Here is a 16,193-nt window from a genome sequence, read left to right on the forward strand (position 1 = left end):
GACTTGCTTCAACCTGACTGTCCCGAGAGATGGTGAATGTAATGTGTGTTTAGATCCTTAGCGGACAAGCTGGGAACTGTAGCAGAAAATTAGTTATACCATGTTGTCCTCCCAATGGGCACATGTGTGCAGCTGCTGAAGAGCTATCTGGATTCATGAATGAAAGATAGACACACACACACACACACACACACACACACACACACACACACACACACACCCCAAAGACTGGGCAGTTCTAATCCTTCCCAAGACTATTATATATTTCCCTTCTGTAATTCTGGCTTAACATCCTCTAATTCTATATTTCGTCTTTGTTGACCTGGCTCCTTCTGGGTGGCACCCTAGTCTTTGCTGCCCAAAACACTTCTAGGCAGCCTGTCTGGGGGCCTCATTCCTTCTCACCTACATTTCAGATGATTTTCCTTCTGCAGCTCTAAATCGAATCCATCTCCCTCCAAATCATGGTGATCCTCCTCTCCTTCTCCCTGTTCCTAGCCTGCACAAAACTAAAGGGCCCACCTCAGTCTACTGTTGGCTGTTGGCTCTTTATTGATCGATCAAAAACCAACTGGGGACAAGAATCCTTAGCTTTGGACATGAGGATTCATGATTTTGTGGGCCAGATTAATTCAAACATTAGAACCAATCCCCAACAGGAAGCAGTTTCATGGACACCAGCAGTTGATAGTCACCTTTCTCAAAATAACTCTATGGAAAGCTGGGAGTGTCACATGAACTCACTGGTGAGGATGTCAACCACACATTATCGCTGATTTCAGTTGGTCTCTGTGATCTAGTAATAAATATAGGATATTGGCATTTGTCTGGCCACAGTTATCACTCTACAGTTACTTGAATAGAACTATTGGGCAGAGGAATCTGTATTCCTTATCCAGAATCTGTGGCTCCTTCTTCTATTTTGTGTCTCTGTTGCTGTGATAATACACTGACCAAAAGGTAAAAACTCCAGGCAGGAATTTGAAGCAGAGACTAAGAAGGGATTCTACTTAATGGCTTACTCGAATAATTTTTTTTTAAATTATGACTCCTGGTCATCTCCTCCCACAATCCCTCCTCCATTGAACCTAACTTCTTAGGACGGCAACATCCACAGTGGGCTTAGCCCTCCTACATTAATTAACACAATCAAGTAAATACTACCAAAGGTGTGTCCACAGGCTATTCCTGATAGAGTCAATTCTTCAGTTGAGGATTCCTCTTCTCAGATGACTCTCATTTGTGTCAAAATGACAGTTAAAAGTAGCCAGCTCATTTCCCATAGAGTAAAGCATCAGAAAGCACATGATCTACACTTGTTTTAGGTAGCTTTTAGGTAGCTGTGTATTTGGGATGGTTAGGAAGACAGAGGATCCAGTTGTAGATTTGTCTTCCAGGAAAAGGAGACATTTCCTGGGAAAGTCATGGGAAATTGTCATTTGTTCTGTGTTTCCTATGTGGTTCAAATATATTCTTTTCAGAGCATGCAGTCTAGCAGAGCCCAGCACTTTCTGAACCAGTAAATGAATTCAGTTTTAGAAACTGCGTGAAGACAAATGGCAGGAATTTAATTTACCTTACATTTTTCTACAATTATACCTTCAACTCAAATGTAAAGCTTGTGGTACTTGAAAAACACCCGGGAGTTTGGCAAGGCAGGTTTTCTAATCACTCGATTTGTCAACAGAGACAAAACTTGGACTAGTTAAAATGTCTGCTGCATCACTTTTGGGGTCTGCTGAAATCCTCTGGCTTTGAAATGTTCCTGTTCTTAAGGAATACCACTTCCTTTCAGCACTGTTATTTTAAGATCCTTTTCCCACCCCCATCTCACCTCACAAATACCTCTGAAAGTCACAAGGAGAGACTGTTTTAGAGAGGGGGGAAAAAGCCCTTTCCAATGGCAACAGTATATGAAATTTCCCACATTTTTATATTTAGAGCAGAATTTTAAAAAGAATGAAACCTTGAAAATGCACATGAAAGGCTTAATTGAAACTATCCCTAAAATGAACAGGGAAGTCAAGAACTAGAGTATTTCTCAGTTATCCTTTGCTGTGTAACAACCATCTTCAAGTTTTGTGGCATTTCATGGGTGCTGAAGCACACAGCTCAGCTGGGTGGTTCTGGTCTGAACCTGGCTTGATTATTCTCGCTGATCTTCCACCACGAGATTGATGGTTCATCTGGAGCTGGCTGGTTGATAATGCCTTCTGAATGATGAGACAGCTAGAAGAATGAAGTCTGCTCTCAGTGTGGTCTCTCATTTGAAAGCAGTCTGTAATGTTGTCTTATAAACAATAAGCAAATCTCCTCATACCAGATCCTTGTGGCCCATGTCAGAGTCAGCACGCAATATCGGGAGGTGTGATTTATTTAAGGGCTGTGATGTACCAGGGTCTATTACCACAACATCTTGTGTTTTAAAGTATGATGTAGGGTATATGGCGATCCAGAAGGCCCAGGTATGTTACTATAAAGATCCCATTCTGGAAATTGAATTCTGACTAGGACTCCATTTTTCCTGGTGTTTAATGTGCTTGGCTCTTTATTTCCACCCACTTCTTCCTTTTCCACCTCTCTACTCCTGGCCAAGTCTGCTGAATGTTGTTGCCAATGTTGCTTTGAGACACTTTCTTTTCAGGTAGCCCTTTAAAATCCTAGCATAGATGGTAAATGAGTCACTCTAGCGACGTGACTGTCCCTGGACAACCCAGTGCAGCAGTTTCCCAGGTACAGTGCAAACATGGGACCATGCTGAGGAGTCAGACAGAGGTCATAGAAGCAGCAAAACATACTTCCAGGATATGGACAGGTTTCCTTAGTTAGCAAATAGGTACATATCAAAGGGGCAGTGCCTGGACCATCTCAGCAAAGAAAAATGTGTAAGGGAAAATGTGTACAATTAAATAAATTCACCGTGATCTGGCTTTCTGGTTTAGTACACTCAAATTATACATAAGACATCAAAGAACCCCACAGCAAAATCAAAGCATGGGTTGCCATTATAAATCTGATAAATGTCTTTGATCAAGAAAAGCTTTCTTCTCAGGCAGATTCTGACCTTCTGATCACGTATAGATATATTTGCTAGAGGAAAAGGAGACTACATTAGCCTTAATTACTATCTTTCTAAATAAAAAGATCAACTAATCAATGAATCATGCTGGCATAGTTCAGATAAATAAAATAATGTAGACTTTGAGAGTGGCTGTATAGGTAAAGTGTGCTGGTACAAATAGAGCACACAGGTTTAATGCCAAAGCAATAAGAAAGTACTATATAGACACTGAGTTCAGTAGGGCTGCCCCAGGTACTTTACACAAATTATTTAACCTAATTCTTAAAGCTAATAATGAATTTTTGTTACTGCTTTGAATTTCAAGGGTTGGGGTGCCAATTAGGTGTCTAATACAATCTCCACATATGCAAAGTCACAAAGTTAAAAATGTTTGTGCTGGAATAAAATTTTCCAACTCTAATCCTTCAGTGTGATGACCTTTCCCTTGTGATGCAGAAGGCAAGGAAGACAAATCATCAACACCCTTTCAGTGCACAGAAGTTATGACTTAAGCCTTGCATAGGTGCTGGGCTGTGAATGAAGTCAGTCCTTAGGTTGTACATAGTCAACCTGTAGGTTATCACGCCTGTACAGATGAGAGAACAAACAGAATTAAATGATTAAAGGAGCCATGTTGGCTTATTAGGGCGTGTCTAGTAGAGTTTCTATTGCAGTAATGAAAACACCATGATCAAAAATCAAGCTGAGGGGAAAATGGTTTATTTTGCTTACACTTCCATATCACAGCCCACCATTGGTAGAAGTTAGGACAGGAATGCAAGGAGGGCTAAATCCTGGAGGTAGAAGTTGATAAAATAGCCTTGGCGGGATGCTGCTCACTCCCCTAATTCCTATGGCCTGCTTTGCCTGCTTTCTTTTTTAAAACGTTATTAATAAATTAATTTACTTTACATTCTGACCCCAGTTTCTGCCCCCTTCGATCCTCCTTGTCTGCCATTCCTCCTATTCACTCCTCTTCCCTTTTTCTTCAGAAAAGGAGAAGTCTGCCATGGATAGCAAGCAGCCTTGGCATATCAAGTTGCAGATCCGTCTTGAGTAAGATTCTTTTATTGAGGACAGATGAGGCGGCATAGTAAGGGGAAAGGGTCCCAAAGGCACGCAATGTCATCTGATAGTTCTTGCTCCTGCTGTTGTGACTTCCACATGAATACTGAGCTACACAACTGTGACATATGTGCAAAGGGCCTAGCTCAGTCCCATGCATGCTCTCTCATTGGCAGTTCAGACTCTGTGAGTCCCTTATGGACCTATGTTAGTTCATTCTGTAGGTTTTCTTGTGGTGTCCTTGAACCACAAGGCTCCTACAATTCTTCCTCCCCCTCTTCTGCATCAGCCTGTTTTTCTTTTTTCTTTTTTTATTAACTTGAGTATTTCTTATATACATTTCGAGTGTTATTCCCTTTCCCGGTTTCCCGGCAAACATCCCCCTCCCCCCTCCCCTTCCTTATGGGTGTTCCCCTCCCAACCCTCTCCCCATTGCCGCCCTCCCCGCAACAGTCTAGTTCACTGGGGGTTCAGTCTTAGCAGGACCCAGGGCTTCCCCTTCCACTGGTGCTCTTACTAGGATATTCATTGCTACCTATGAGGTCAGAGTCCAAGGTCAGTCCATGTATAGTCTTTATGTAGTGGCTTAGTCCCTGGAAGCTCTGGTTGCTTGGCATTGTTGTACATATGGGGTCTCGAGCCCCTTCAAGCTCTTCCAGTTCTTTCTCTGATTCCTTCAACAGGGGTCCTATTCTCAGTTCAGTGGTTTGCTGCTGGCATTCGCCTCTGTATTTGCTGTATTCTGGCTGTGTCTCTCAGGAGCGATTTACATCCGGCTCCTGTCGGCCTGCACTTCTTTGCTTCATCCATCTTGTCTATTTGGGTGGCTGTATATGTAATGGGCCACATGTGGGGCAGGCTCTGAGGGTGTTCCTTCAGTCTCTGTTTTAATCTTTGCCTCTCTATTCCCTGCCAAGGGTATTCTTGTTCCCCTTTTAAAGAAGGAGTGAAGCATTCACATTTTGATCATCCGTCTTGAGTTTCATTTGTTCTAGGCATCTAGGGTAATTCAAGCATTTGGGCTAATAGCCACTTATCAATGAGTGCATACCATGTTTGTCTTTCTGTGATTGGGTTAGCTCACTCAGGATGATATTTTCCAGTTCCAACCATTTGCCTACGAATTTCAAAAAGTCATTGTTTTTGATAGCTGAGTAATATTCCATTGTGTAGATGTACCACATTTTCTGTATCCATTCCTCTGTTGAAGGGCATCTGGGTTCTTTCCAGCTTCTGGCTATTATAAATAAGGCTGCGATGAACATAGTGTCTTTTTTTATATGTTGGGGCATCTTTTGGGTATATGCCCAAGAGAGGTATAGCTGGATCCTCAGGCAGTTCAATGTCCAATTTTCTGAGGAACCTCCAGACTGATTTCCAGAATGGTTGTATCAGTCTGCAACCCCACCAACAATGGAGGAGTGTTCCTCTTTCTCCACATCCTCTCCAGCATCTGCTGTCACCTGAGTTTTTGATCTTAGCCATTCTCACTGGTGTGAGGTGAAATCTCAGGGTTGTTTTGATTTGCATTTCCCTTATGACTAAAGATGTTGAACATTTCTTTAGGTGTTTCTCAGCCATTCGGCATTCCTCAGTTGTGAATTCTTTGTTTAGCTCTGAACCCCACTTTTTCAGTTTTTTTTTCCGGAGCTAGGGACCGAATCCAGGGCCTTGCACTTGCTAGGCAAGTGCTCTACCACTGAGCCAAATCCCCAACCCCTGAACCCCATTTTTAATAGGGTTATTTGTCTCCCTGCGGTCTAACTTCTTGAGTTCTTTGTATATTTTGGATATAAGGCCTCAGCCTGTTTTTCTTATAGAACCTAGGACTACTAGCTCTGAGATGGCACCACCCACAATAGGCTAGGCCTGCCCCCATTGATGCTTTAATGAGAAAATGCCTTACAGCTGGATCTCATGGAGGCATTTCCTTAACAGAGGCTCCTTCCTCTCTGATGACTCTAGCTTGTGTCAAATTGACACACAAAACCAGCCAGTATAGGACATATATATTAAAACACCATACTGGGGGCTGGAGAGATGGCTCAGAGGTTAAGAGCACTGTCTGCTCTTCCAGAGGTCATGAGTTCAATTCCCAGCAACCACATGGTGGCTCACAACAATCTGTAATGGGATCTGATACCCTGTTCTGGCCTGCACATGTACATGCAGGTGGAGCGATGTATACTTAATAAATAAATCTTTAAAAAAAAACAAAAACAAAAAAACACCACACTGGAAGCCTTCAAAGCCTATGGCTATTTCTCATCTATTTTGCAGGCAGGAGTTCCAAGACCAAGGTCTTAGCAAATTAGATTTCTATTGAATACCTCCATCCTTGTCTTTTAGAGATCACCTTCTGGCATATCTCTTTATGGGTTCTGTTGTCTTACTTCCTGAGTATTTTGGTGTCTTTTTCAATGTTTCCTAATCTTATTATTAAAACCACCAGCATAGGGCCCACCTTAACAGCTCTGTATTAAGGCAATCAGCTTGCTAAAGCCCTGTCTGTGAACATAGTCACAATTTTAAAAGACATCCAATTTTAGTGTTTTTATATATGGTTGTTTTGCCTGCATGTGTGTTTATGTACCATGTTTGTACCTGGTGGCTACAAATACCAGAAAACGACATTGAATCATATGAAACTAGAGTTACAGATAGTTGTGAGCAGTCATGTAAGTGCTCGAAATGGAACTCAGGTTCTCTGGAAAGTTAAGACGGTGTACTTAACTGCTGAGCTAGCTCTCTAGCTCCCAAGGTCATGTTCTCAGGCATTTAGGATTTCAGCATATTTTTGGCATAAGATTTCAGAAAGGTCACAGTAGAGCGTTTCACATGTACACCACAGCACATATATTAGAGTCACTTTAGAGTCTATCTGAAGTTTTTCATTCTAATCTGTGTATAAAGAAAGTTCTTTTCATGGCGGAATTAAAATGATACTTTGGATAAGGCCACCTGATTTCATCTAGGAACCTGTCTTCTCCAGTGGGAATCTTCACCAGCAATTCCGTTTTCTCATACGACTCCTTTACGTTATAGAACAAATTCATATTTTATTTCTTGTTCTAAACCCATGGGTTCTCAATTGTATTAACTCATTCATTTTTGAGTGTGCAATTTGAAGGAAGATTAGTTAATAAGGTCCAGATAAGGAAGAACATTCTGTTTGTTTTTCTAGAACCTGTATTCTAATTTACTGATATGTAATATACAAGTCAGTAACCATACAAAATAGACCTCTCTCTCTGTGTCTCTCTGTCTCTCTGTCTCCGTCTGTCTGTCTATCTCTGTCTGTGTCTCTGTCTCTGTATATCTCTCTGTGTGTGTGTGCATGTGTGTGTGTGTGTGTGTGTGTGTGTGTGTGTGTGTATTTATATAGAACAAATTCAATTTCACACTATGGTACCCAAGTGTTCTATCATTGAATTATACTCTCCCCCTATTCCCAAAAAAATTAGATGACTTTTAAGTAGTATCAATTCCTAAGGAGAGAAGAATACAGAAGGGAGTCTTGCAGAATTTAGTACAAGATATGAGTGCTTAATTTCACAAAATCTCTTTTCTGTTTGAGGACAGAAATGATATGTCTATTACAAAACAAATAAGAAAGGCAGAAAAGATAGACAGGAATGAGACCCTTACATTTAGGTTAGCCCTGGTAAGCAGGCTGATGGCTGTTATTTATTAATAAGAAGTATCTCTCCAGTGCTATTTACTAAATGTCTTCAAATATTAATTAAGTTAAGCCTGCTCAGGGTTTGATGGGTCTGATAATTTGAATAAATGAATCAACATGAAAACAGAGGGATCATGGTTAATAACATTACACAGCCTTTGCACCAATTAAAAACTAGATTTTTACCCAGTTGCAAGAATCTAGATCAAACAAACATGCCTTTGATAAAGGGGTTTATTTTGCTATTGTTGAGTGAGCGAACATCATTAAAGTTTTGCTAACGAGCTAAAGGCTTTAAGATAGCAATATTTTAAGATATCAATCCTCATGATAATCGTTAAATGCCTCCTAAGCACCTGATGGGCACCATCGAGGATTCTTCTCTAGGACAAGATTCAAGCACTTCATTTCACTAAAACAAAACAAAACAAATCAAAACATGAAAAAAAACCCAAAACTAAGGCAACACACACACACACACACACACACACACACACACACACACACACACACAGAGAGAGAGAGAGAGAGAGAGAGAGAGAGAGAGAGAGAGAGAGACTTTTCTCATGACTGCAACAGCCCATTTGATTATCATCTCAGAATTGAAATATCTTTGGTACTTGGCATGACCTTCATTTCAGGATGGCTATAATTTTGTTAGGAAAGGCAGTGTGAATGCAAAGGGGTTATTGGGAGGAATAAATCACGACAACCTCTATTCTCTTCGGCACAAGAGAAAATATACCATACAGCAGACATTAAGTCCTTTCTGCACTGTGAGTGCAGCTGGAAAAACAAAGGCATAGTTTCTACATAGCAAGTCAGACAAATTCCTTATTCTCTTCCATTAATCCTATAGAAATATTCATCTTTGAATATCTCCCATAAGCAGAATTGCAGGGTTAGTAACCAATGAAAGCCTCAGGAAGCACGTGTGTTTAGAAAAGGAGAAACATCATCATGCATCTACTTCTCCAAAAGAAAGAAGTTTGCCCATTGTCTCATTTTCTCTAATTTATTCTTCTTATCACAAAAATTCTTTTTATCCCCCCTCAGCACGACAATTTTACAAACAAGCAACCATGTAGATTTTAAGGACCATTTAGTTTGTAGATTTCGTTAAAAATGAAAATAATAAAAAAGTACAAAATAAAACCTTTTATCTTTTACATGCTTTATCCCAATTACACCTATTTAGTAATTAGACAACTTTGCAATTCTGTTTAAATGCTATAGAGGAAAATTAGTGTGAGCCTTTCTTGTGGTCAAGAATAACAAATTAGCCAATCACTATTTAAGAGCAGAGCTTCTTCAGTAAGTAAAGATTGTTTTGCATAAATAAAATAACAAAAGAAAATTAGGCTATTGCAAAAATACTAAATCAGAGTTACAAATTAAGTACATATGAAGTGGACACAGATGTACTCTTTTTAGTTACTATCGCAAATATCTTGCTAAATGATTTCGCTATAAATATATTTTATTTATTTATTATTTTAATACATGTTTTTACTACAAGAATGTCCATCATGGCAAGATATCCACAGAAGTAACATAAGTCGAACTCATGTCAATAGCCTACTCAACAGCAGTGCACTCATGCCTAGTCCTAGAAACCTAGGCAGCTTCCCAGGGCTTGTGTAGTCATGGACCTTAGAAAAAAATCTACTTCCCCTGTAGTAGGTTATTGGGGATTTGATTTGTACTTACTTGGGAATTCACATGTGGATCCCTGTCAACAGTTGATTTTGTGACTGTCAATAAAGAGCCAGCAGCCAATGGCTGAGCAGGGAGACAGAGGTGGGACTTTGAGGATTCCAGGAGAGGAAATGCAAGACAGGGAGAACGAATCACCAGGGCAGAAGAAAGGAAGAGGAACATAAGAGCTGTGGAAAACAGAGCACCAACCATGTAAGAATCAGGGAAAAGTGGCCCCAGGGGCCACTCTCCTGATTGGGTCTGGAGTAGCAGAGATAAGATATAAATTTTAGAAAATAATAACTCAAGAATATTGTTTGGAAGTGTGTTAGTCACATGGAGGTTCAGGAGTGGCCCAACCATTGAGCTAGTTAAGGCATATTAAAAATAATGCTATATCTGTGTGTCTTTCATTCAGGGACTCCAGATTGTTGGGGCAGGTGGAATCATTCTACCCTAGCTGGGAAGTAAAGTGAAGATTAACAATTTACCACTACAGGGGGTTGGCCTGATGCTGCTTGCATTCTATTGCTAATACTGATTCTTCAAAACCTGGTGAGGGCTGGTCAGTTAGACTTAAGAGCAGCCCAGATGAAACATAGTAAGTAATAATTCAGGGTATTGAAGGGAAATACATTTTAATAGCATAGAAGGTATATATCGGCTCAGCTTTAGTGCTGATTAAGGCTTATTGTAAATAATAAAAATTGTATGCCCTTTATCTGGGAACTGAATGATTAAAGACAGAGTAGAAACCAAGATTGGGATTAAAATTTCTACAACATAACCCAGTATAATTTTTCTAAACCAGTGTAACTCCTTACTATATTCTAAATCTTATCATTATACCCACAGATAAGTAAAGCTACCACCTCTTATCGAAGAAGTTTCTCTCTATAGCAAATGCAGATCATCACAGAAAACTACAAGTGGACAAAAAGCAGTGGCCAATGAATCATGGAGAGTTCAGACCCAATGAGTACATCTGCATAACAGTTCCTGCATTTATGGTTCAGCAAATATCAAAGAAGAAAGGGCAAAAAGACTTTAAGAGCCAGACTTCTAAGAAGGTCTACTGTGAAATATTCTCTTCTAGAAGTGGCTGCAAAGAAGATTAGAACAGTAGCAGTATCAATTGAAATGCTAATGTGGAATGGGAATTCTCACAGGGTTCAACCCCTAGCTGAAGAATTATTAGTGATTGCTGGGAGAGTGAGAGTTAGCTTCTCCCAGTGAGCACCCTTATTGGTTACCTAATAATACAAAGTGGTCACTCTTTCTAAACAAATTTAACAAACTTTACCCAGTGCTGCCTTATCTTCAATATTTCTCCCGTGTACAAACCACTGTGTTTCCTGTACCACCTGGTTTCAATTTGTCTGCATCCAAGTCTTTGTTAGGGTTTCACTGCTGTGAACAGACATGACCAAGGCAACTTGTAAACAATGCTTAATTGTGGTTAGATTGAGGTTCAGTCTATCGTCATCAAGGTGGAAGCATGGCAGCGTCCAGACAGGCATGGTGCAGGAGGAGCTGAGAGCTCTATGTTTTCATCGAAAGGCTGCTAGTGGAAGACTGGCTTCCAGGCACCTAGCTTGAGGGTCTTAAAGCCCATATCCACAGTGACACACCTACTCCAACAGGGTCACACCTTTTAATAATGACACTCCCTGGGGCAAGCATATACAAACCATCACAATCTACAAATGCTTGCTCATGAATCATTCCTCCTAGTGTAAAATGCCAGTCCATGATAAGTCAATGTACATAGGAAAAGATGTCAAAGTGCAAACAATAAAAGCAAAGTTCAAAGACTGTTTCTTCTTGAACCCCATTAAGTTAAACAATACCCTCTTGTACCTGATGTGAGTTGGACAGGGGCCAGATGTTCAGTCCACTGTTCCATTAACATCATCACGCTAACACCTTTAGTGAGTTAATTGCAATGAGAAGGTAAAACTAGTTCAAGGATACTGAAGCACAGAAAATGTTTGGGCAGATACTGTATTGGTTATGATTTTTCCCCAATAGACCAGCAGTGTGATTTTAACCACACTACCATGGCAAATGTGGAATCTCACTTGAAATTTAAAAGACAATCCTTTATATTCATTAAATAATTTACCCAAAAGCATTCAAAGCACATATATAGGTGTGTGTGGGGGGTTGATGGACATATATAGATGGAAATATGGAAAATAATGAAATTAAAACAATTGCAAACATTTCAGAACATTGAGTTCGAACTGAAAAAGAAAAAAGAATCATATAAGGACATACAAAAGGGACAGAAGGCCAGAGATTTCTTGGATAGAAGGTTTGAAAACCTGTAACAAGGCATAAGAAAAAAATCTTTCCATATATTCCAGTCCAGTAGCATAAAAATCTGAGATTCACTGCTCTGGTTGCTTCGGGCAAGAATAGGTTTTATTTATGTTTGAAATAAAAAAAAAAGAACCACAGGCCTTGAATTTATGTCATGCAGCCACATAAAGAATGTTACTGTTGTTACTTGTAAGGAAAGGTAGAAAGACAGCTATGAAACTGTATCTTAATCTGTGGATGTTAAAGCCACTTCTCTATTATATAAAGTTAGTTAGATAATTGATTGTGATTACTCTTTAGGGACTGAACAGAATTCCTGCAAATTTTAATTGACAGTGGAGATACATGTGATTTTTCTCCAAATAAATAGCTTGGATTGACATTTGCCTTTTTAAAGGGGTCGTTTAAACTGTAAGAAATTGAAGATGGTCAAATGGTTGAAACGCTTTCATCCTTTTGGCTCCATGCCAGCCAGTGACTGTGTAATTGACACAAGTAGGAAGGACAGAGAACTTATATAGCAGGAAGCATCTGAGATCTTTGGAAATATGTCCCCACTCCCACTCCATCTGGGCCTGGTGTCCACCTCGCTCTGTGTCATAGAGATTCTGAGATCTATGGAGTACAGATGCACCATGGGAGAGTGCAGAGTTTACACATATTCAAGTAGAGGAGATGAGTGAAAATTTATTTGAGGACACTCAAAATGACTCTTCAAGTTCAAGTGCACTAAGAACGTTTCCTGGCTGAAGGAATTGTAAGATGATTGCTGGAATATGCCAGCACTTGGCCGTGGGGACTGGGAAAGTACACATTGTTCTAATGGCCTCCAGATATCCATATATATTCTATATTTAGGCAGCTGGTGGGTTCTGAGAAGGTTCCCAGCAGGCAAATAGTTTGAATCTTTCTCAAGTGCACCAGAGTTAACAATTAGATATATATATTTGTATATACACAAATAATGTGTATAAGTATACACTCATGTTAAGTGTGTCCTCAGGGAATGGTTATTAGTCAGTACCCATACCCTGTTCAAAATTTATGAATCCTGTTTGTCAGGTTTGCTTTCTCTACCTTTCTACCAAATACAAAAGGTAGTACCTGTCCTCTTGTCTAAAACCAAGGTGTATGCACTGATCCCTTCCCCAACACGATTGGTGACCCAAAGTCACTTCCGTTTACTGTGCTCCCACAGGAAGGTAGACATGAAGGGGGGCAGGAGGCAGCAGCTGGGACATACCAAGCTCACTGTAGTCTTTGTTTTCTTTTAGACAGACAGACAGACAGACAGACAGACAGATGGATACACACACACACACACACACACACGAGGAGAGCAGGCACTCTTCACCATGGACACAGAACACTAAGGGGCCAGGTTAAATTCCAAACTGGTCATCACTTCTTGATTTTTCCCAAGATAGAAATCAGGCTTAGTTTGAACCTAGTTAACTCCAACATAGCTCATTCTGCCCCACTCTTTCACTAAGAGCCTTTAAGTTTGCCAGGAGTCAAAATCTAAATAGAAGGACTGGGTTTCTGCCTCTACCCTCCTTGGCCACACTATTGAGCAGCTGGATTAATTTCATTTCAATTTTCTATAAAAAATACTTGCTATTTTCTTCTTTGTTTCTGAATTGTTCTCAGGGAACTGATCCTCAAAAGAAGAGTAGAGTAATTTCCATAAACTTGGGACAATCTATGTTTCCGATTTTCTTGTCTATGTTATATACATATTTCCTGGCTTTGATTACACATTCATGCGTATGTTATGGAGTGGAAACTTAAGGGTTCTTTAGAAAGGCAATTAGATGGTGTTCTGCTGGGGCAAATGTGAAGAAACGTTTAGCTGAAGCAGACACAGGTGAAAGAATATTCTGCTAAAGCAAGCACATGAAAGGACAGTGATGAGGGACTTTTCCCTGATGACACGCATGTGTTGGTCCACCTTATATTGTGTAACTGAGCTGCATTTGTCAGGATTCCATAGAGAGAAATGCACTAAAAATCTCCTGATGGTGTGTCTTGCTGCTTCCGAGGACTCCAGCTGATTGACAGAGTGATGTCAGCTGAAACAGATGCATGTGCTGAGGCGAGACCCATGGAGGACATGTGATGTTTGGATGGTATAAATAAGACTTGACAGACAGTGGTGCAGACTGAGCTTGGCTTGCTGGTACAGCTAGGTGTGCAATTGCTTATGGGTCTTGAGTCTTGGATGATCTTCGCTGATCTTTGCTTTGCTGAAAGAGGCAGAGAACTTCTCCTGGTGTTCCTTCCTGGTCCCTCCTGCTGACTCGAGGCAAGGCTGAGTCCTGTCTGTCTCTGCTAAGTAGTGCCCCTACTTTTGATTTGTGTTTGCTATCATGACTCTACCAAACTGGACTGCTTGTATATCCATGAAGTGTTTATGAGTGATTAGAGCTGCCACTGCTGACCTATGAACTGAACTGCCGATTTCCAGACAACACAAATGCAAGTTGCTTCAAAGAATCTTTCTAAAGAGGTCTGCTCTTCCTCCCACCCTTTCTTTCCCAGTACCTCTAGTAGGAAGTGGGCCCAGCTTTTCCTTCTGTCTTCTCACTTTGGAATAAGTATGGCCAGGTGGAAAAGGACTGAAGTGGAGATGTGGAGATGATACTTTGGTCATGAAAGAAGGTGGAACTGGTCAACTTTGCTATAGAGTCAGCCAGCCTTGGCTCACTGGGTCTTAGCAAAAAGCTGTTCTCTTCAGAACAAGTCATAGTCAATCCAGCAAAATTGAGCTTTGAGAATTTTTCATATGAAACCTTTTACAGTATTACTTCACTAGACTTTTGGCTAATGTGATTTCTCCTGTGAAGTTTGGATAATGTGTATTCTTATTAAAGACTAAGTGGAAGCCAGGAGCGAGTGAGTCAATCAGCAGCCTCTAAGCATGACCCGTATGACTTTGCAGGAACTAATGAGGGAAGTTTTCTTTCTATAGAGACTGTTTATTTTCTTCTATCATTGTGCTCTATTAAATCAGAACCTTGCACTCCATTAAACCAGAACCCAAGGATATAGTAATTAATCCTGCAAAGACAAGAGACCTTGAATCAGTTCTTTTGTACATAATTCATTCCTGAAAGTGTTAAGAATGCTACATATAAAAACATATTTTGTGATGAGTAGATTCTTCATGCTTATAGTTCTAAAAATATAAAAATCACCAAATGTCATATGGTGCCACACAATTATTTTAAATAGCAATAAATCGGATTTCACCACCATATGTGAACATTGTCAATACAAATTTCACCCAAGAGGAAATAAAATAAAATAAAATAAAATGAAGTAGTTTGAATAGGAATGTACCCCATAGACTCCTGTATGAATGCTTAGCCCATAGCAAGTGGCACTATTAGGGGGTGCGGCCTTATTGATGTAGGTGTGTGGTGTTGGATTATCTTTAAACATCAATTGCCACCTGAAAGTTGGTGCCTGCCAAAAAGACACCTTACCTCTCCCAATTTGGGAATCCTTGGCATTTTAACAAGGCAAAATTTTCTTTTCTACATGTAAAAATTACTTCTCTATGATTGGATAAATAATGGCCATTATGCCTATTTAAATTCTCTTTATAAAATTTCAGTCTTTAATGTCCTGGGACATTTTAATGCTGCATGTCAAGCTAATGTGCAAAATACAAACCCATTATTACCTATTTACTTGGATTATTGTTCTGGCTAAAGTGTAATTTTCCACCAGCTATTTGTTTAGAAATTTGGCAGCACACTGAGAACATTTCCATACTTAAAAAGCATCCAGAATTTAGAATGACACCCGGTAATATTAAGCAACAGTAGATAATGCTCTGAAACTTCATCAAATATTCATGCTTAATTATAGTCACAATATTAATGTTGCTGTGAAAATTAAGGTTGGGAACCTCTTGCACATGGGCTAAAAATACAACCTCACAGAACGTGCTGTGGCTTATGCTTTTCACTATGGAATTTACTCCTTATCATTAACTCAAGTGACATGCGTGGTATGGCGTTCCTTGGTTCTCTAGTTCACACTGCAAATTTGATACTGCCCTCCATAGAGTAACATGTGCAAAGAGCCAGTCAACCACCACCTCAGGCGGAACATGGGATTAAAAGTACACTAGCCATATATTGAAGGCAATATATATATTGATGGCAATACCAGAATGCATTAGGAAGCCACAACACAGACTCTTTTCAACTCAAGGATTCATGGGAAATGTGAAACATGTGGTCATCACTCTAAAATGAGATCGAGCTCTATGTTTCAAGTCCTTCCATCTTTTTTCAGCTATTTTCTTTTAACTCTTCTTGGACAATAAAGTATAAATTTAAAATTAAATGA

This window comes from Rattus norvegicus, chromosome 2, assembly GCF_021556685.1.
Source record: "Rattus norvegicus strain SHRSP/BbbUtx chromosome 2, alternate assembly SHRSP_T2T, whole genome shotgun sequence".
NCBI lineage: Eukaryota > Metazoa > Chordata > Mammalia > Rodentia > Muridae > Rattus > Rattus norvegicus.